Raw genomic sequence first — 23,575 nt, forward strand, 5'->3', positions numbered from 1 at the left:
GTGTAAGGAGCGTCAGGGTTCAGTAAACCTCCTTTCATACTTAACCTGTACGTATTGTTTACCTGCTGAAGTCCCGGGCTTTGATGATAACACTACGCAATTTGTGTTCTTTTGTTTTGTGTATTTTTGGAAAACATAATTTCAATTAATGCTACGCCATAAATGTTGTAACTAAAATCTTGTGCATCCCTCGTGTTTATCGTACGACTCGTTCTCCCCCACACGTTACCTGTATTTTGTTTACGTTTTTACTGTGCCTAAACGAGACGCTCTACTGTATGTACAATTATGAGATAATTTCTAAATTGATTTTTTTTTCTATCATCATATTACTTTCTCTACGAAATGAGAGAGTAAATAGAGGAACAAAGTATTGGCTTAATTAAAGTAAATTAATTGAGGTAACCACGGCATGGCGCGTCCTCAGGTTGCGGATAGAGGAGACGGCCTCCAGATATGGAGGGTAGCTGCGAATATATTGAATAAGCAGTCGTGGACAGCCGATAAGGGGTGGTCCTCCAGCTTGGGGGTTGGGCGAAGGGCTAACAACCCATCACCGTAAAAAACAGCTTGTTACGTATCCCTATAATAAGCCTTGGAATAGGACTGATTCTCTGGCAGAAATGCGTGTTATTATTCGGTTGAGAATCTCTTATCATCCAGTCTGCTGTCCAAAAATCTGAAAGTTAGAATTTATAAAACAGTTATATTACCGGTTCTTCTGTATGGTTGTGAAACTTGGACTCTCACTCTGATAGAGGAACATAGGTTAAGGGTGTTTGAGAATAAGGTGCTAAGGAAAATATTTGGGGCTAAGCGGGATGAAGTTACAGGAGAATGGAGAAAGTTACACAACACAGAACTGCACGCATTGTATTCTTCACCTGACATAATTAGGAACATAAAATCGAGACGTTTGAGATGGGCAGGGCATGTAGCACGTATGGGCGAATCCAGAAATGCATATAGAGTGTTAGTTGGGAGACCGGAGGGAAAAAGACCTTTAGGGAGGCCGAGACGTAGATGGGAGGATAATATTAAAATGGATTTGAGGGAGGTGGGGTATGATGATAGAGACTGGATTAATCTTGCACAGGATAGGGACCGCTGGCGGGCTTATGTGAGGGCGGCAATGAACCTTCGGGTTCCTTAAAAGCCATTTGTAAGTAAGTAAGTAAGTAAGTAAACCGAAGCTTGTTACAATGAACTGATACACTGGAAGTAAGTTACACAAAATCGGAAGCGACTGAAAAGCTGCAACAGCGCTGACTGAAGGACAATGCAGTGATGGAATCGAGACGAAGGGACTGAGAAAAGCGTCTAATTGGAGTTGTGAGCTTGGAGAACGAAGCAGGAATCGGTGCAAGTATCAGATGTCTCAGTGAGATGCAGTAAACAAGCTGCAGTCACCGATAACACAGGGCGAGTTTCCATGGCAGGCGAACAGGGGGATAGCTCACTCAAAGACCAGCTGGTAGCTCGAGTATAAGCAGAAAACACTCGACTTAACGGATAAGCTTCAGCGATGTCCATCAAAGAAGTAATTTTATACCACGTTATGTTGAAGTGAATCATCTCCCTTCGTGACATACCTCCAGAAAATAACATAACCTCCGATAGCGTGTTAAATATTTCAGATACTACAGGTTGAATTACATCGAAACTAACATTTTTAATATTAACTTGCCTATACCTCTGGATTAACGCAGTTTGCTACCCCCTTCCACGACTGCAGTTCGATGATACTGGCGTAATATACAAACAAATCACTTTACTAGGTATAGGAGGGAAGAAAAGTAGTTCATCCATTTACGTAAAGTAGGAAATATTGCGATTTTGAGTGTGATAATTTTCATTAGGTTTTTGTTTAATCAAAATACAGTGCTGTATTAACAATGATTGTTTTTACTCACGAACTGAGCTGTCCATGCGGACGTATTCATTATGCAGTGTATATTATACTGTCTACAGCACATTAGCGTACAATATAGAGAATGAAGTTAAATTGAAAAATAATCATAATATGGATATTTAAACACATTTTTGAAAATGGCGGCCGTTCATTTCGATACAGGCTTCAGTTCTAATGTGCATATTATCGCACTATCCTAATCCCAATTACCAGTTTCGTTCTTCGTACTAGTAACTCATGTTGAAATAATTCTGTACCTACTCTATAAAAGGGTACCTTACGTACTGTAAATTCCATCTTCACTTCTGCCCGATCCGAAAAGATAAAATTACTCAGACATGCTATCTACGTCCGTCCAAGTAGTTATGTCGTAGGGTCGTAGAAAGGGGGGGGATCACGTGACAGTTAATTACGTAACGAGGCCCTTGTATTTAAGTTATTTTGAACAGTTGTATAATATTACGTAGAAATCCAATTCCTAACAGAAATTAATGTTCTCAGAAAAGAGCTAAGACAGCCCAGCCACTAGCTGGTGAATAAAAGCTAGTGGAGGAAACCGAGATACGACGTAGGCAAATGGACGACAGTACCTGTGCAAAAATGATTCAATATTGAAAGCTCTTTCGTCACTGAAAAACGCGAACATATTTTTGGAACGTACTGTTTAGTATGAGCGTAAGGCTACTATGACTGTATATGCGGTCTTGGATCTGTGTGGAGGACGGTTGAACTTCGTTAGTAGAAGGGGTGGGAGTGAAGTACATTAAAAAACTCAGGTACAATAAAAATTGAAGTAAAAATAAATTATGTCCCTGTACATGAAATAATTTCAAAGATATTAGAGTCAACTTTCTTTTTTTAAATGGAAACCAACTATGTTTTGTACTGCAAATATTGGGTTAGCTGTCGAATAACAACTGGCTATTTTACAGACTGTTTGAATGTCACCAGTAAGGGTAAACATAAACAATGTCTGACGCACCCATGTTTATGTCTAGTTCATAATGTTGACGTAACTGAAGATCGAACACACCCATAGTACTGTACACTACCCAATACAACCAATATTTCTTTAGTTCTGTACTGGACATTTGAACGATAAGATATCGCGAGAAATCTGATTATAACCGGAGATTTTGTGTTCTGTTTTTTTAGAAGAATTGTTAATTATTATTGTACACTACTGTAATGTCTCACTTCACATTGTGCAACATTTCCATAATATTAAAACGTACAATGCATTGAGATTGCGATTTAATTGACACAACTTTAACCAAAATTGTCCCTCCTCTGTTCGATTCTTGGTCAGACATTGCTTGTGTTTACTCTTAGCGGTGACATTCAAAAAGTCAGTAAACTAGTAAGTTATAAGCTAACGCAATATTTGCAATACAAAACTTAGTTGGTTTCCATTAAAAAAAAAAGAAAGTTGACTCTAATATCTTTAAAATTGTTTCATGTACAAAAAATACATGACGTGTATCAGATGTCTCTTTCGATGTAATTTAACTTTTAATATCTGAAATATTTCTCACGCTATCAGAGGTGAAAGAGTTAAGTGGGCCACCCTGTATATACATTTATTCATACAATAAATATACGTCTAATACTATACAATACACTGTACAGTAGTGACAAAAAAACCAGACCGACCCTTGCAGCTGATTTCAGAGCCTTGTTCACATCAGAGCACGATAGACTGGTCACTAAGGGCCATATTCATAGACATTCTTAGCGCGGGCTTCTGGTGGATGGTCAGCGAACTAACGTTTTTCGTATTCATAAACCAGTGTTAGCGATATGATATGATATTAATCCTGTACAAGTAACCAGTCGATAGCCGGGGCTAGTTTAGCACGCTCGTAGTACGGGCTAGCGAAATGTCTATGAATAGCACCCTTAGACTTTCGTGGTTCGAATCCTGTCTGGGAAGGAAACATTTTTTGTTCCTTATTCAAATTTATTCCCAATACTTTTCGATTGCTGGTAAAATTCGTATTCTGGGAATAATAAGTTAATTACGTAGTAAAATATCGCTGCAATCGAAAAGTATTGGGAATAAATTTGAATAAGGAACAAAAAAAAAAAGTTTCCTTCCCAAGCAGGATTCGAACCACGAAAGTCTTAGTTATCAGTCTATCATGCTCTGGAGTGAACAAGGCTCTGAAATCAGCTACAAGGGTCGGTCCGGTTTTTATTTTGCCACTACTGTACATAATTAAACATTTACAAACATTTATACAATACACTTACCCTTACAGTAAACTGTTGTATTATTTTGAATTGTTTAACCTTTTAAAAATATATTCCCCTCATATAATAAAATGTAAGTCACAATAATTTCAATACATCTGATAGGGTAGAATAAATATTCATTTGGTAAAGTAGCTCGAAAATTTTATAAGTCTAGCTGAAATAGTTTTTCTACGAAATGTAGACTACTAATAACCTGGAAAATGTAGGTTTCGGAAACAGCGTTTCAAGTTAAATGTATATTGTTGGTCGTTATGACGCCACGATTTGAATAAGCACATTCACAAATATTCATCTCGCGACACCTCTCAAACACTTACACGACCCCCTGGGGGTCGCGACCCACACGTTGGGAACCGTTGTCTTAAATTATTTTTCTGTAGAATACCGGACCTTGCTAATTTTAGTCAGACATCTGGAGTTCATTCACATGTTTTATAACTGATCGACGCCATTCTGGGCGGACGGCAATACTAAACCTATTACAGTTCTTAATATTTTAGGAGAAAAATTTGCTCTGGCGCCGGGGATCGAACCCGGGTCCTTGGTTCTACGTACCAAGCGCTCTGACCACTGAGCTACGCCGAATTCAATCCACAGCACCGGATCGACCCTTCCTCCTTCAATGTTTCCCTTTGTGGCCTGACTCCAAGTTAGGCATATATGTTGACGTGTATCCAATGTCAACTATAATATTTTCTCAGCTAGCAGTGCATAATAACTGCGGAATCCCGGCCAACAAGTCACTCAGCTGAGTGTGCTCCTAGTATAATGGCAGTTGACATTGGATACACGTCAACATATATGCCTAACTTGGAGTCAGGCCACATAGGGAAACATTGAAGGAAGAAGGGTCGATCCCGTGCTGTGGATTGAATTCGGCGTAGCTCAGTGGTCAGCACTTAGAACCAAGGACCCGGGTTCGATCCCCGGCGCCGGAGAGAATTTTTCTCCTAAAATATAAGTGTCAATTTTACAGACAAATTCTGTAGGATAAATTAATATAGCTGTAATATTCTTTTACAATTCGTCTTTCGCTAGGAAATCCTCTTAGGCCCCCTGAGGAATTTCCAACTCCACGACTGGAACTATTGAAATTTTTGGTTTATTAGGAGTAAGTGTTTTTTCCACCTACTGCTATGAAATATTTTTAATATTAGAAAATAAATACATTTCTGTAAAACGTCGTAATAGGAAGGGTATAACAACAGGTACACCTTCTACTTTTATACAGCAGAAATCTAATCCATCGTTGATAGAGGAAAAAACCTAAAGAAATAAAGCAAAAATAAAACTTCCTAAACACCACAAACACTGAAAAAGTATTTAGTTCTTTTTCCAAAACTGTAGATCGGTCTCGAGTATTCAGTTCTGCGGAAAACGTATGTTTTCGTCACAATCTCCATTCTTTCACATCACAATACTTTATTTTTATACTTCGTACAAAAAGAAACTGAAAAAAATAAGAATAACAAATGTGACTATAATCACTATAGCATAAAATTATTCTGTAAACATAGCATCCCTACAATTGCTCACGGTTAGCTTGTATTTGACATTTACATTAGAACGGATTTTTTTATAGATGTCCTAGTAAATTCTTAGCTTGAATATCAGTAAACAATATTATGCAAGCAGCTGTTCCGACTTGACCTTTTCCCTTAACGAAACGCACGTATGTTTGTGAAGGGAAATTAAGAAGTTGGTGGTTTATGTAAGAACTGAGGAAATATTAAAATTAAAAATCATCATCATCATCATCATCATCCTTCACGAATTAGGCCTCTGTAGACCTGTTTCGGCCCCATCTAGCAGTCTTCTTAAAGGTCTTCCTGGTCGACGATGTCCTCTAGGTTTATACTGCATCATAATTTTTGGGATTCTTGAATTTTCCATTCTTCTTACATGATCTAGCCAATTGAATTTGTGTCTGCTGATTTTTTCTTCTACTGACTCTACTTCTAATTGTTCTAAAATTTCTTCATTCCTTTATCGGTCTAAAAGAGTATATCCTGCTGTCCTCCTCAAAAATTTCATTTCCGTTGCTTTGATTCTGTTCACGTCTTTTTTCTTTAATGACCAAATCTCGCTTCCGTATAAAAGGGTGGGTAATGCTAGTGTATTATATATTTTTATTCTTGTAGATTTTTGTACTAATTTAGCTTTTAATGCATTGTTTATTATTCCTAGAATTTGTGTAAATTTGGTAATTTTCTTGTTCACATCTTTTTCATTTTGATAAGATATTTCACAACCCATTAAAAATAATGGAGATAATTATTACAGTTGTCTGAACACTATTTATTGATAAAATAAATAAAATAATAAAACCGGTTAGAAACCATACATGTTTCGGGGGCTATGCTCCCCCATCTTCAGTGGTTGTACCACGACTACGGTGTAGATGTTCTACCGCATGTCGTATCTTAAAGAGGACTCAGTCACTACATCGTAGTCGTGGTACAACCACTGAAGATGGGGGAGCATAGCCCCCGAAACATGTATGGTTTCTAACCAGTTTTATTATTTTATTTATTTTATCAATAAAGTGTTCAGACAACTGTAATAATTATCTCCATTATTTTTAATCTTCACTTATGAACACTGTTGTACTTTGACCTTTTAAGTATTTAACTGAGGAAATATATTAAATAGGGGAGAGTCGGGTAGTATGGGACATCGGGTAGTATCGGACAGTGCGTTTCTTTCATCTACCACCATATGGTAGTACCTGAATGACATGGTTACGTTTCTCTATGCGACATAACAGAAACGTAACCATGTCAGTCAGGTACTATCATCGTGTGGTAGACGAAAGAAACTCACTGTCCGATATTACCCGATGTCCGATACTACCCGACTCTCCCCTATAGCTATTTGTGAAAAATAATTCATTTCTCGAAATACAGTATCCTCGTTCAATTAATACCCAGCCGCTGTGAAAGCGGGCGATCTCCTTTGAGGATATATGATAAGATTTTGTTTATTGAGTAGGCCTTCTACCTCTCCAATCACAAGAAGCGATAACAATGATGCGTTGCATTTTCAAATGACATTCCCATGTCAACTGCACTTGGAATATAAAACAACATTGTCATACGCGGTGTATCTAAATTCAGTACCGTCATTTCCCATAACTATGGTCCTGGAACACAACTATGGTCTACGATACAACTATTCAAAGAACATTGTAGAAGTAACATAGACCCTTCGTAGATAGCTGCAGTGACTTGACTTCAAACTACAGTACAACAAAAATATAGATAAACGAGGTACTACGTTACTTACTTACTTACTGGCTTTTAAGGAGGTTTATTGCCGCCCTCACATAAGCCTGCCATTGGTCCCTATCCTGAGCAAGATTAATCCAGTCTCTATCATCATATCCCACCTCCCTCAAATCCATTTTAATATTATCTTCCCATCTACGTCTCGGCCTCCCCAAAGGTAGGTACTACGTTATGAGTACAAAATTTCAATGGACCCTAGTTGTGTTCCAGGACCATAGTCATAGGAAGTGACGGTACTGAAACTTTTAAGGATGATAAAAGACACCAAAACAAACTTTTTTTTTTTGTTAAATGACCATGGCTCGGAAAAAATTATTGAATGGCAAAAACGTAAACTGTACTGTAAGGAATAAAGAATACAGTTGTAATGTTACTTATGACACTCATTTCTCAAGGCCTTTAAATGTATCATTTACAAAAAGTCAAGTGGATTGGTCGCGGTGGATTCAATGGATGGCCAGCTTGTTCTCCTGACTTCACTCCACTTGACTTTTGAGTGTGGGTGCACTTGAGCCTGGCGCATGAGATTCATATTGAATCGAAGGACGATATCGTCGCTGAACTTGCAGCTGCTGACGGTCTACAGCACACGCGCGGATATGTACGAGAGCCAATGACACGTCGTTGCAGAGTTTGTATTGACGCAAGAGGCCGCAATTTTGAACAGTTTTTGTAAATTATTACAAACTGAAATGGTTTTGAGGAATAAGTGTAATAAGTAACTTTACAACTGTATTCTTTATTCGTTACAATACAGTATAGCTTTTGTTTTTGTCATTTAATAGCTGGTTACCGACCAAGCTCATTTAACAAAAAAGTTTGTTTTGGTCTCTGCATCATACCTGGAAGTTTGAGTACTGAATTTAGATACACCCTGTATCTCGAGTTCATTGATGGCCACAAAAATGATTAGTAATTATAATTTCAAAATTGTAATTAAAAGTAATCTTTTAGCTTAAAATGTATTTACTGTGTATCGTGATGGTAAAAATCAATGTACTGATGTCGGTATAAAAATAATTGTAACTAAGAACAATCTTTACAAAGAAAACGTGACAACACCGCTTGAAATTATAAGTATTGATGCATGCAAGAAAGATACATCTAACACAACGACTGCCAGTAGGTATGTAAATGAGCACGGCGACGATACCTATGGCCGTGTAACTGTAGTTTAGTGACCCATAATGGAAATAATTGTGCATCAAACATACGAGGTGTCTACAAATGATTGAAGCGGTTTAAAAATCATTGTAGATTATATTATTTAACATATGGCCACAAAAAAGTTGTTACAGTGTTCAGAGAGTGTTGATAATATTGGTGTAAAACACGGACATGAGATCCAGATTTTAATATCCAAAAATTTAATTCCATTTTCTTATGTATTATACATTCATACATTTATTGAACATATTATATTGTTATATTTATAAATTTAGATTTAGATTTTATTTAATAATAACCAGGGAAAGGATTTATATGTAAATACATATTTACTTATAAAGCTAATATAATTTATATTTTGCATTATCTTTATGTTTCACAATGTGTAGGGTTGAAAAATCCTACTTTTATTTTCCATATTTTTCCATATTTTAGAGTTTAGTACATATTTTCGTTAATTTCCATATATTTTCCATATTTCATATAAAACAGTCCATATTATATTAGGTTTAACAATAAAACAAAACAAAATTCCATTAACTTTTAAAAATACATTTCAACAATAGAGATTTAAACACATGTTCAGTAATCCCTTTAACATCAGAGTTATTTGAAAATTAGCAGTCCTATCAACAATGGGAAAGTAAGTTACAAAACTGTATTAATTTAATTTAAAATTTTTAACAGACTTCAGTTGTGCAGCTCAACAGTTAAATGCCAGTCAGAGTACACATAGGTTCAGTTTTGTAAATCATACTATAAAGACGGTAAATATGCCAAAAGTACGTCATTCAGTCAATTTAAAATCAAAACTAACAAGTTACATTTCAGAATTTAAAGAAGATGGTTTATCAACTGACAATAAAATATTATTTTGTAATTTGTGTCAGTGTGCAGTATCATCTACACAAAAGTTCCTGGTGCAACAACACATTACAACTAGTAAACATCAGGCCAACAAACAACTAAATTCCAAGCAGAGACAATTGTTTTTAACACAACCAACAACATCGAATGTAAGATCTGAGTTTAACATCGACCTGTGCCGTTCTCTCATCTCTGCTGATATTCCTCTCTACAAACTAAAGAATAAGGTCTTCAGGGAATTCCTTGAAAAATATACTCAACATACAATCCCGGATGAGTCAACACTTAGGAAGACGTATGCTCCATCCATCTACGATGAGACAATACAGAAGATAAGAGATGAAATTAAAGATAGTTCAATTTGGGTTTCCATTGATGAGACTCCCGACAAAGAAGGTAGACTTGTTGGTAATGTAGTTATCGGTTTGTTAAGTGAACAATATTCTGAACGAATTCTTTTACATTGTGATGTTCTAGAAAAGTGCAATAACAAAACTATAGTTAAACTGTTCAACGAAGCTATGGGTATCCTGTGGCCAAAGGGTATTATGTACGATAATGTGTTATTCTTTATTAGCGATGCTGCCCCTTATATGGTCAAAGCTGGACAAGCATTATCTGTTGTATATCCTAAATTGACTCATTTTACTTGTGTGGCGCATGCATTTCATCGTGTGGCAGAAGTGGTCAGAGACAATTTCCCTAAAGTAGATTTGTTGATTTCATCAGTGAAAAAAGTATTTCTCAAAGCTCCCAGTAGAGTTAACGTGTTGAAAGAAATGTACCCTGAAATTCCATTGCCACCAAAGCCAATTTTAACTAGATGGGGTACATGGCTAGAAGCAGTTGAATATTATGCCGAACATATAGACTCTATTAACAATGTTCTCCTTGCATTGGACTCTGAAGATGCAGTCTCAATTGATACTGCGAAAACAGTTACCTGTGACATAAGTGTGAAGAATGACTTAGCTCACATTCAGCATACATTTTCATGCATCATAAAAACGCTCAAAAGTCTCCAAAATAGGCACCTTTCACTATCTGAAAGTTTTGAAATTATAAATAGTACTGTGGAACAACTGAATCGTGGTAGAGGTAAAGTTGCAGATGCAGTAAGAGCTAAGGTGGACACTGTACTTTCAAAAAACCCTGGATATGAAGAACTACAAAAGGTTGTTGCTGTGATGAGTGGTGAATCAACAGTGAAGATTAACTTGGACTTATCCCCAGCAGACATTGTGAAATTGAATTATGTACCAGTTACTTCTTGTGACGTCGAACGCTCTTTTAGTCAGTATAAATCTATCCTCAGAGACAATAGAAGAAGATTCACTTTTCAGCACTTGAAAGAAATGTTTGTAACCTATTGTTATGGTAACAGACAATAAAAATTGTGTTTTGTTGAAACTACATTGGAAGATAAGGTACGTCCATTATATTTTTTGTTTAGTTTGATTAAAATGTACCAATATTTAACGTACATAGTCATTTTTTTATAATTTTAAGTCCATATTTAATTCCATATTTTGGTAAAAATCCATATTTAATTCCATATTTTGGTAAAAATAACTACATATATATTTACATATTTCATATATTTTTAGTCCATATAAATCCGTTCCCTGATAATAACATATACATAAAAACGTTACATTAAAATACCCCAAAAGAGCAAAGCTCGTGTTCGGGGACAGTTCCGTTACATAAATACACATACTTTGTAGATAAAATGCTTAAGAAAAAACTCACATAAAGATGATAATAAAATTAGTAAATAATAATACTAGTAATAACTGAGTGAAAAAAGAGACGATGTTGAGATTTATGGATTAATATTAAATTATTATTATTAGTAGTAGGCCTATAATTAGTGCAGGTCATGTTGATATAGTAACCAAGATAAGATAGAAAAAATATACTTAGGACAGAAATAAACTTGTTTTACAATACATGGTACATAATATAAATACAGGGAAGTCTGTAATATAATTTTTTTAATTCTGGATCTGAAAATTTCATTGCTTAAAGTAGTCAATTCTGGATGAAATTTCTTATGTATTACATTAAAGTCCATTAAATTATGACCATAAATGTATTTCCATTTTAATTTAGTAAAAAAAAAAAAACAAAACAAAACAAAACACAAATTTTGTCCACGCTTTACGTCCACTGTATGAATGGTCAATACATTATGTCCATTTAAAATTGTGTCCATTTCACATAACAAATTAGCTAGTCGTCGACTCTGCTTCTTCACCTTCATATACAGCGCTTTCAATTTAAGACGCAACCCAGGCACCTGCAGGCGGACAGTACATTTGTCATACCATGGGTTCGACAGAGAAGTTCAGACGGCTGTCACACACTGGTCCCGATCCCAGGTGGCAGACTTCTACGACACAGGGATACAAAAGTTGATCACACGGTATGACAAATGTCTCAATTCCGGTGGGGAATATCTTGAAAAACAGCTCAACAATTGCTGTATCTGTTCCAATAAATCTTTCCATGAAACTGTGTTTTATTTCTGTAAACGACTCCAGGCAAACTTATTTTTACGGCTCCATAATTGCGCTCGAGTGGCAAAAATTTATGACATTACTCCCGTCGTTGCATGTGTTTTCCTTTCTGCTTCTATTTTTAATTAAACTGGTTGTTAGGCTTTTCGGAAATTTCGGAAATCCAACTACAGACAACCAAAACGAATTGTCTATACTAAGCTTTCCTCATCCCTAAAAAAATTAATCTTTCTATAGCGATTACGTACTTGAATTAATGAACTTCTTAGCCAAATGCCTGACAGGGTTAACTCAATTTAATCATCTGTAGATCAGGCATCGAAAAGAAAACACTTCGTCATGTGCCTTACGTTCAACTGTTTTTAATGTATGTTTGTTTGTTTTGGTTTATTTCTTTATTTCTTTTGTTTGTTTGTTTATTTATTTATTTATTTATATTCTGACGTAGTTAATGCCATTAGGCCTTCTTCCACACCGCCAGAAATACGAATAAAATAATAGAAAATCAAATTATAAACAAAGTAAAACCAAACGAAAATATATACAGGTACAGTCACACAACCTAGATTGTCTAGATTTTGGCCTTCATGATGTATCAACAATATTATTTTATGTCGTGTTATTTTTCCATGGCCTCATGGAAGTCGATGTTGAATACAATAGACAATAATAAAGAACAATTGCCTGTATAAGATTGCGTTTTAATATTATACATCAATGTTTCATCGTATTTATTTTTTATCTTTTTAATTAATTTAACGTCCATTTGTCCGATTTTAATGTAGCCTATGTTCTTCTCCTGGTTATGAAGGTTAAATGTGCAAACTTTGACAAATATCGGTCAAAGCGTGTAGATTTGTATAGAGTACATACATATATACATACATACATACATAGCCACATTGACTTTTATATACAAGATTAATATGATGTAAGAAAAATAAATAACTTTATCTGCTCCCATGAGAATGCTTGCTTGTTAGCCCCAAATATTTTCGTAAGCACCTTATTCTCAAACACCCTAAGCCTCTGTTCCATTGGTGAAATGGTATATTAAAGAAATAGTTATCGAATTATCTCCAATGTTATGAAGTTAGAATAATTCCAAATAACATGGGGCCAACTTATGACCAGCGAAAAAAATCTACGAAAGAAATAAGATTCAACAGTATTAGATGCTCAAATCCTAGGACTGGATGAACAAACAAATGAAAGCTGTGTTGTCCGGCACTATAGCAGTTGAGAGAGCTAACAAGGGACATAAATAACAGCGCGCCAAGCTATCCATCCATCTACCTATCGGCCGGTAATTATCCCCGCGTAGCTCACACGTAATGACCCCTCCACCCTTCCCCTGCCGTCGCGCAGCATTTTAAATAAATTCCGTTTCTTGGAGAAGCGTAATGAGCAGATATTTTGTTGCCGTTTATAATTAGCAAGGACATGAGAAGCTGCAGCCAAGGAATCAAATCCCCGCCCACGGATTTAACTTCTTAGGCTTAACGATCTCGAGGGGTGAACGTGTCTGAATGCGTCAGCAATCAAAATTCCCGCGCACTACTGCCAACCTAAATCACTCAATGAAGATTTTATAAAGCAAAATTAAACATTTTTTGACATACATTTTTAAATGCGTTAGCCAGGCGTTTGACAGAGTAGATTTGATTAAACTTATGGGGACTCTGTACAAAATTGGTGTGGCTAGGAAAGAGAGGAAGCTATTCAGTAAACCGCATAAGAAACAATGAGTCAAATCAAGATATGAGAAGAAATGTCAGAGGCAAGTGGGAGACTACGAAAAGGATGTCCTTTATCACATATTCTGCTTAACACATTGCCGGTACAAACTTCGTCCACAGCTGTGGAGTATAAGCACATCTGACTGCGAAAAGTGTGAACCCTCGTTCAAATCCTGGTTGGGACAAGTTACCTGATTGAAGTTTTTTCGGCGTTTTCCTTCAACCCATTAAGGCCCGGTTTTATAAACACGGTTAATCTAAATATTATGTTTTTTTAATGGGCTATTTTACGACGCTTTTTCAACATCTAGGTTATTTAGCGTCTGAATGAGATGAAGGTGATAATGCCGGTGAAATGAGTCCGGGGTCCAGCACCGAAAGTTTACACAGCATTTACTCGTATTGGGTTGAGGGAAAACCCCGGAAAAAACCTCAACCAGGTAACTTGCCCCGACCGGGATTCGAACCCGGGCCACCTGGTTTCGCGGCCAGACGCGCTGACCGTTACTCCACAGGAGTGGACTAAGATTATGTTAAAACCTAAGTTAAACCTAACCGTAAGTTTAACTCAACGTGCCGTATTACACAGTCTCGGTTAAGTTAAACCGTAGTGGAATACGATTGGTATTACTGCTAAGAAAGAAAAGAAGACATCGCAACTGTTTAATTATATTATTGATTTAAAATAGCCGACGCTCGTGGAGAATCTCCATTAAGAAACATCTTTCTTCTTCCATATCATCATCATCATCGTCATCATCAATAGCGCTACAGCCCGGATCGGGCCTCGGCTTCCGTAAGAATTCTTCTCCATTGGTCTCGATCTTTAGCCACCATCCACCAGTTCTTCACTCCAAGCCTCTTAATGTCGTCCATAACACAGTCCATCCATCGTAGCTTTGGCCTTCCAACTCTTCTTCCTCCAGCAATCCCATATTCCATAACCTTCTTAGGTATTTCACATTCATCCATTCTCTTAACATGCCCTGCCCATCTCAGACGAGCAATCTTAATGGGTAATTTAAAGGGAGAAATAGTTCCGGGGCCGGGTATCGATCCCGGGACCTCTGGTTGAACGTACCAGCGCTCTACCACTGAGCTACCCGGGAACTCCACCCGACACCGTCTCAACTTTTCCCTTTATATCCACACAACTCGCGTGGGCTGACGAAACGGCAGAGACCCACAACGAGTGCACACAATCTCTGTGTGACTTGGAATTGTGGTTTTCTGTTAACGTACACAGTAACGTATATATATATATATATATATATATATATATATATATATATATATATACACACACGTGTCCACACGGTAACGGTTAGCACGTCTAGCCGCGAAACCAGGTGGCCCGGGTTCGATTCCCGGTCGGGGCAAGTTACCTGGTTGAGGTTTTTTTCCGGGGTTTTCCCTCAACCCAATATGAGCAAATGCTGGGTAACTTTCGGTGTTGGACCCCGGACTCATTTCACCGGCATTATCACCTTCATCTCATTCAGACGCTAAATAACCTAAGCTGTTGATAAAGCGTCGTAAAATAACCTACTGAAATAAACATACACGTTATACGTTACTGTGTACGTTAACAGAAAACCACAATTCCAAGTCACACAGAGATTGTGTGCACTCGTTGTGGGTCTCTGGCGGTTCGTCAGCCCACGCGAGTTGTGTGGATATAAAGGGAAAAGTTGAGACGGCGTCGGGTGGAGTTCCCGGGTAGCTCAGTGGTAGAGCGCTGGTACGTTCAACCAGAGGTCCCGGGATCGATACCCGGCCCCGGAACAATTTTTCCCTTTAAATTATTCAAATCTGCTTTGCAGGGAGCTTCACCTGAAAGACTAGATTTGCATAATCTTAATGGATGTTATTATATCGGGGGACTCATAAAGCTGGTATAATTCGTCATTATATCTTATTCTCCAAGTTTCACCATCCCTTACAAGTCCAAAAAATCAGAGAGAGTAACATAAAAAACCCCTAAAGAGGATCAATACCGCGTACTTCAGTATGCTTGTCAGACTTAACCTCAAATAGTTTCTTAACGCTGGCTACCAACGTTATACTCCCAAACACAATGCAAACAAACTAAACCTTGCATGACCATCTGCGAAGTAACGCCATACAGAATCAACTGAGTAATTAAGTAATAATATTAGTGTGTGTATTTTATGTGTTGTCTAGAATATTTATGAAATAGAATTCAGTCAAATAATACAATTATATTTATGAGTCTAGTAAAATTAGGTAATAGTGTGTTTATAAATCAGGCTTCATAGTAAATCTTACTAGGAGACTGTCTGCCACACACAGTACAATGCGCAAAAGGTTTATAGTAGATTTATGGACACCCCCGAAATCTTCCATCGTTTTCAGTATGTCTATTACCAGAGGAATAAAAGCGCAGCGCAACTGGTAACTGATGCAGAGATTCAACAGAATGTTTTCAAAAATAAAAAAAAGAAATCATTTATCTTTTCAAATAATCTTTAAATTCAAACCCTAAAACACATATTTTTTGCACTTTCTCATTTTTATGTTGCATGTTGTATCCGAGTTTCAATTTTTCGAAACAAGGTTAGGACTATAATCCTCATTCTGAAGGTTAGGACTGTCTGCTTCGAAAACCTCAATCTGTTTTAAAGCTCATGTTCATTTATAGTGGTGCACTTTATTTCGAAAAATTCTTGACCGCCGTGGTCGTTCAGTAATATTGATCACTCACATATCGTCACTCATAAGTTCTTGGAAAACATCTGCAATATCCATCTGTATTCCGGGAACCGCCATCTTGCACTGTTGAGCCTGGAACTGCAGTTTAAACGCCAGAGAACTGTCGATCAAGTTAAACTCAACTTAACTCAAGATTAACTGGTAGTTAAGGTTTATATACGAAGCAGAAAGAAAACCTTCAGTTTTAACTGAACGTAAGGTTTAAACGGCGTTTATTATACCGGCCCTAAGAGTAATATTGCCTAACTTTCCGCGCTGGACCCTGGACTTACCTCTCTGGCATTATCACCTTCATTTCACTCACACGCTAGACCAGTGGTGTCAACTGATGCCCAAAGGAGCAAGCGCGCGCTTTAGAGCCCAGGAGAGCCTGAGCGCTTTACAGCGGAAAGGAAAGAGACAGACGAAAGAGGTGGTATATGCCGCTTGGTCGAGCTATATTCAGGGATGGCCAGCACTGATTCAATAGATAAACGGAAGAGAACTTATTAAAACTGTATCCATGTTAATTTTTAGATTTGCCTGAGAAGTATAAGTGCATTATAAGAATGTAAGTTTTAATTTTAATGCTAATTTTTCACAAGTTTGATTTTTTTATTCAAAAGAAATATTTTCTCAACTTTTTTTTTATAGAAAAGTGAAATTTTCAGGTATAGGCCTATTTATTTAGTAGCCTTACAGAATGTTTTCGTAAATCTAATATACCGTATATACGTATTACTGAAGATAGTGTATTGAAAATTTTGAAAATATTCGCATGGAAATTGTTTGTAAGGAAATGAATTAACAAAGCAACTACTGTTACATCATAAGCAAAAGATACGTGCCCATGTATTGTAAAAATGTCAGCTCTATAGCTTAAGCAGATTTCGAGAAAATAATTTAATATTCTGATGATAGGAAGTTGCTCACAAATATCACTTTAAAACCATAATGCGATAAGAGTTTTGTTATGTAATATTAGTTAGGCCTACTCTTAAAACAGATACAGTACCTAGGTAACTTTGCTTTGTACTGTAATATTGTTTTGATTAGTTTATTGATTACTTTTGTAAGGCTAAAGATACCATCAATATAAATTCCAACTTATCATGTCATATTCAATCTCTTTCTTTGGAATATCACTTTCTTTATGAATGATGTGTTTCATCCACTTAATACAGCATAATATTATACTACTATGGAATTTAAGTGAATATTCCTTCTTAACTCTCTATTATGTTATTAAGATTTAAAACACAAGTGCAATATTAAGAAATCAGTGTTAGTACTTTTGTTTTACAGACAATATAGATAATATCAAACAGAAAGAAGTCATATAAAAATAACGACATAAAATTTCACGTTCCGTTTGAAGTTTGTGCACCACTGTTTTCTTAATCCAACAGGTTGCTTATTCATATACACAACCCTTCCTCTTTCCATACTTAGCGCTTGCTGCCCGCGCACGACGTCAATGTCAGAAAAATTCGCTTGCTTTGACATCACTGACGTAATGAAAGACAGCCGCAGCAGTTGAGAGTTGTTTGTATTTATGCTGCAGAAACAGTCCAGTGCCACAGTGCGCTCTGGCGGCTCGTGAAATCTAATCCATGATTTGTATATCAGAATGACATATGGTGGCACGCGAATGTACGAGGCGTGTTCTTAAAGTAAGTTCCAAAAGGGTGTAGAAAGTAAACGGGAAAATATTTACAAACCATTTTTGTAGCATTGAATTCCCCACACTTCAATTACTTCTCACCATAATCTCCACCATTATTGAGGCATTTATAGAGTCGTGGCACAAGTCTTTCTATCCCCTCATTGTAGAATTCACCCGCCTGCGAACCACTCCGCAACATTTGTGGAAAATTCAAGGAAAGCGAAGAAATTGTGAACCTCCTGTCCTCATGAATTTTTTCATCGACAGCGCGCACCAAATCGTCATTGATCAAAGATGGCCGACCGGTATGCTGCTCGTCATGCACAGAGATGCGGCCCTCGTTGAACTTTCTAACCCATCTCCTGACCATTCCATCACTAATGGCATCATCACCATACACCTCACAAAGTTGACGATGAATGTCAGCTGGTTTGATGTTTCTCGCATTCAAGAAATGGATAACAGAGCGCATCTCACAGTCGGCGGGGTGCTCGATCACTTAAACATTTCAACTGATCACAACTAACCACACACACGGACTGAAGCTCTGAAACTGCATGCACAGCTTGCCTGAGGACTGAAGAAGAAAACACGCATGCGCAAAATAACGATTGCAGCGATGCGACAGCTATAATTGAAAATGGAACTTACTTTAAGAACACGCCTCGTATGTTTAACGATACAATCAATACAAGTGCAGTTCGGAAATATATTGATTTCACCTTGTATAGGCCTACGACATAGTGCAAAAACAGTGGGTAACGCAGAAGCCCAAAAGAAACTCATACCACGTTTGGAGGAGCGAATAAATTAAATCGCTGTGTTATGATCGGTTTGATAATTTTGTTATTAATTAATATTTTGCTTCTAATAGAATCCCATTTATTGTAGGACAATGTTGCCATATTGAAGATTAATATTTTTAACCTGCAGGCTTTCATATGAGAGAAATTTAATTTTTCAGTCGTTGACTTTACTACTTTACACTGGTGGCCATAATTCTGGAAACTTTTTGTTTCTGTACTGAATTATTATAACATTTGTATTAATTCACAGATTTATACAATAGAAAATGTTTTTCGTGACTGACCCGTTACCGATGGGGTTATAATAAAGGTATTATATTAAATCCTGACTATTTTAACAATAAATTATCATTACTAAGTGGGAAATTATGTTCTTGTCGTTTAAGATCTAAATATTAATTATAATTTCCCATTATTTACTGTTATAAAAACTAGTCCATTGTTGAGTTTAAGATTATTGTTGATCAGTAGAAGTATTGTTGAGCACTGGCAGCATAAAATATGGACATTATTAATTTGTTTCTATCATTAATCTGACTTAAGATTTCGTTAGGTGAACACCTGATTGCTTTACAACAAACTTTATTGATCATTTTATCACAATGGCTCCACGAAAGGACTGAACATCTTCTAGGGCAGCCATACTTCGAGAAGAAGGCTACACAATCAAGGAAATTGCAAGAAAACTTGGTAATGGTGCTACATTGCCTGGCGTCCAGAAGATATGTGAGAGGTACAAATCCATAGAATCTTGTAAAACAACACTTAGGACTGGTAGAAAACCTAAAGTAAGTCCAAGAAAAGTGAAGCAGATTTGTCGATTAGCATTGAAAGAACGAAGGGAATCTCATAATGAAAATCTGAAATTAATATTTAGATCTTAAACGACAAGAACATAATTTCCTACATAGTAATGATTATTTATTTTTAAAATATTCAGGATTTAATATAATACCTTTGTTATAACCCCATAATTAACGAATCAGTCAAGAGAAACATTTTCAATTGTATAAATATGTGAATCAATGCAGATGTTATAATAATTCAGTACAAAAACAAAAAGTTTCCAGAATTATGGCCACCAGTGTATATATTTTGTTAGGTGTTAACCTTTACATAATAAATTGTGTGATGTATGAACGTTTTCGTTGACCATGTCAACATCATCAGATACACTCTGTCATTTTACAATATCAATACTCTCAGTGTTATCTACACAATTCACATACAGTACATGTTTACTGTCATATGAAGGTAAAAACCTATTAAAAATTATATTAATTAGTTTTATAATGTTGAATTGTGGATACCCCAACTGTCAACAATTAAAATATACTTATATTATCATGGGTATATTCTTTGCAAATCATCACATGTGAACGATAATATGAACGATGTAATGATATGAGACTAAAAGTAAGATAAAGTATAAAAATGATGAGCTAACTCTATTCAATGCTGTACTATGCATGTGAGGATTTGCAAATTACAATATTTTGTTACAAGGTATTCACTTTTCCATATCATAGTATAAAATTCTAGCCTGTTATAACTGCCTATATTTTGTAGATCTTGGTGTTATTGTTTATGCCAATATGTTGGGTTTAAACTGTTTATAGTTAATCAGATGATGGGCGTATGTTCTGTTGTTGTTCATGTTACACTGAAAAATAATCAAAGTCGTAGGTAGTTAATCTAATTTTGAAACTGATGGATTTGATTTTAATAATTGTAATGTATTAAATGAAACTTACGGATAATTATTCAATGTAGTAGTGATGTTGTAGAAGTTTATTTAACATGGTGTGAATCGAAAGTCTGAAATCGCTGAAAGAAATTAAGTGTTGAAAATTAATATTAGCTTAGTTAAAACAAATGGTGCAATTTGTTATATAAATTTGATTGAAAGTCCGGTTTCAATTAATGTTGAAAAAATGGGATGGCTACGAAGTACACTAAATAAAATGTAAATGTCGGTAATAAATTCTAACTTTGCTAGAGCAAGTCGGAAATATTTAATTATATTAACTACATACATTGAACAATACTCACTAGTTGTGGAAGTGTTTTCTGTGGATGTTGGTCGTGTTTCTAACATATTCACAGACTTTTCTGAAAATTACGCAAAATGAATTGCAAAATATTTCATATGAGAGTTTTCTCTGCTAAATCATTTGCGAAATTTTGTATTAAAATATATAACACTAGAAAGGAACTGTATTAATTATATCACAAAATAAATATTACAACCAAAGTGAATTAAATAAAAAATATAAACAAATATGCGCTTAGGAAATGTAAACTAATTTTCCCCTATCAATTCGTTTAACCGCTTTGTTCAGTGATTGGGAAAACAACGAAGCCTACCTTCCAAATATATATATACATATACATCCCTTCAGTTCAAATTTAAAGAGAGTCTCTCTGTGATGTTTTCACCCTCTGCACCACTTAAAAAAAAACAGAGTCCGTCAAACACACGTGTTATTGTAATTTAAAACATCGGCCAGGAAGGTCTTTTTACAATTGAGTTGCCGGGTCTCTCTCTCTGAACCTCAAGGCATTCGAAGTATAATTATGACTTCACTTTTAACTCGTTAGCATAAAACAATACCGCACCTTTTCGTTTTTCATGCCCATAGAAATTTTACCCTTCCCTCACAACCCCCTTTTCTCGCTCTGTCTTTTTCTCTCCTGACGTCGTCACATGCCAAGCCTGATGTTGAAGTTAAAGAGAACAATAAAAAAAATACAACATTTTATGTGTCGGACCTTACTGAGACCTCTGCAATATCGGGCGGGGCAGACACCTGTTTAGCCTCTAACGCAGACTACCTGTGCCCTCTGCCGGCGCGGGAATAAAGGTAGAGACAGCCTTGCTACCGTGTGATCTTTTGTTGTGTTACAATTGAAGCTGTCCGGAGCAGACCCCAACTCGCAGCCGAATAAATCTCTGTTTATTAAGTTAGTTTGCCATTAATAGCAAAACCTCTATACGCGAGTCTCTCTCTCTCTGGCTCCCTTTTGTGCGTTAGTCTGAAATAACGTAACAGGCCAGACGGTATAATTAATTGCCTGCAGGTCAATTTGGCCCGGAAAGGCTTTCTCCTGTAGTATTGTATTGTAACGGGTAGTACAAACATTAATTTATTAAGTTTACATAGGAGGCATAACAGGGGTGGAGGCGGCGGGGCTCCTTCTGGATCGCACTGAGCTCCGGGCTCGAAAAGATTTCCAAAGAACGGCGAGGGTATTGATGAAGGCGATAATATCGCAATAGTTGTTGTGTTTCGTTTAACGACGTTGCAAGCTGCAGAAGTTATTGGGCGTCCAAATTCAACGTGGGCGAGAAATGACCCAAAAATTATGCCTGGGGCCCTCTATCAGAGATCTTTTACGAGCCGTAAACCTACGATACAGGACCCACAACTTTACTTACATTCCGGAGGAAGCCATGCTGGGATTTTATCTTTCTATAAAATTCACAGTCTTCAGCCAGATATGACCCAGCAGACCTCGGATGCAATGACCACCATGATTGACCCCAAATTATTTGTATTAACAAAAGCCGCCCTAAATAAGAGTTCGATAGATCGGCCAACTAATCAATTCATAATTATGTGACAATTTGAAAGAAAAAAAAACATTAAGTTAAGATAAATGATAAGAAAACATACGAAATCAACTATTATTATTATCATTATTACTACTACTACTACTAATATTATCACCATCATTTGTATTAATAATAACTTGTATTTAAAAGTTCAAAATATGGGGATTGAAGCCCAGGGTCCAAAACATGATGTCTATGATTATGATTATGAAGACAATAATACTAATTATTATTATTATTATTATTATTATTATCATTATTATTATTATTAGTCTTCGTATTCCTGCTAAGAGTTTAAGATATCATAAAATGTTTTACAATAGAAAGTCCAAATCTCTCTCTCTCTCCGGTCTGCAGATGTATAAAATATGCGAATTTGCATGGATCAAACTTGGATCCATTTAATGTGTAGTATATATTTTGAAGTTTTATATCAGTTTTCATTTATATCTTTTGTTTAAATATGTATTTTAATATTATTCTCGCTAACTTTTATATCATTTTGTTATTAATTAATTTACTTGATTCCATACTTTCACGACGTAAATACCAGATCACTTATCTGTGGCACGCTAAGTATACCTCTTCATAGAACATCTTGTTATTCATAATCTTTTACAATATCCACCTCGCGTCAATGGAATTCCTTGTCACAAAGTATTAGGGGCTGCAAGACAATAAACACCTTTAAGAACAGCTTAAAAGATAACCTTATTAGCATTTCACTCCAATCATACTGATTTAAAATATCACTGACTACATTGTTACTTTTTTCTTTAGACATCATCCTGATTGTGCTGTATTTTAATTGTCTCATAATAATCTCTTTCTATTATCTAATATAATTTGAAATATATTACCATTCTATGTATGTTAGCTTAATTCTGCTACACAGTTCGTATTTCATTCTTTAATTAATAGTTCATAGTATTTTGCTGTTTAATTTCGTAAATAACTCTTGTATACATGTAACTCTTATCTAAATCAAATTGTTGAATTCTTTGTAAGTTCATGCATATGTGTGT

At 36.1% G+C, this 23,575-nt stretch overlaps 1 protein-coding gene and 1 long non-coding RNA gene across 4 annotated transcripts in view; both read right to left on the reverse strand.

Annotated features, from left to right (window-relative positions):
* The window catches only part of LOC138711163 (uncharacterized), a 1,508,851-nt gene that overhangs the window by 183,445 nt on the left and 1,301,831 nt on the right, over positions 1–23,575 (reverse strand). The gene's annotated exons all lie outside the window — the stretch shown is intronic.
* On the reverse strand, positions 20,476–21,022 carry LOC138710094 (uncharacterized). Its single transcript, XR_011335059.1, has 3 exons — positions 20,987–21,022; positions 20,689–20,761; positions 20,476–20,597 (listed from the first exon to the last, which is right to left on the reverse strand). It is a non-coding gene; the product is annotated as an uncharacterized lncRNA (long non-coding RNA).

Source organism: Periplaneta americana, chromosome 12 (assembly GCF_040183065.1).
Source record: "Periplaneta americana isolate PAMFEO1 chromosome 12, P.americana_PAMFEO1_priV1, whole genome shotgun sequence".
NCBI lineage: Eukaryota > Metazoa > Arthropoda > Insecta > Blattodea > Blattidae > Periplaneta > Periplaneta americana.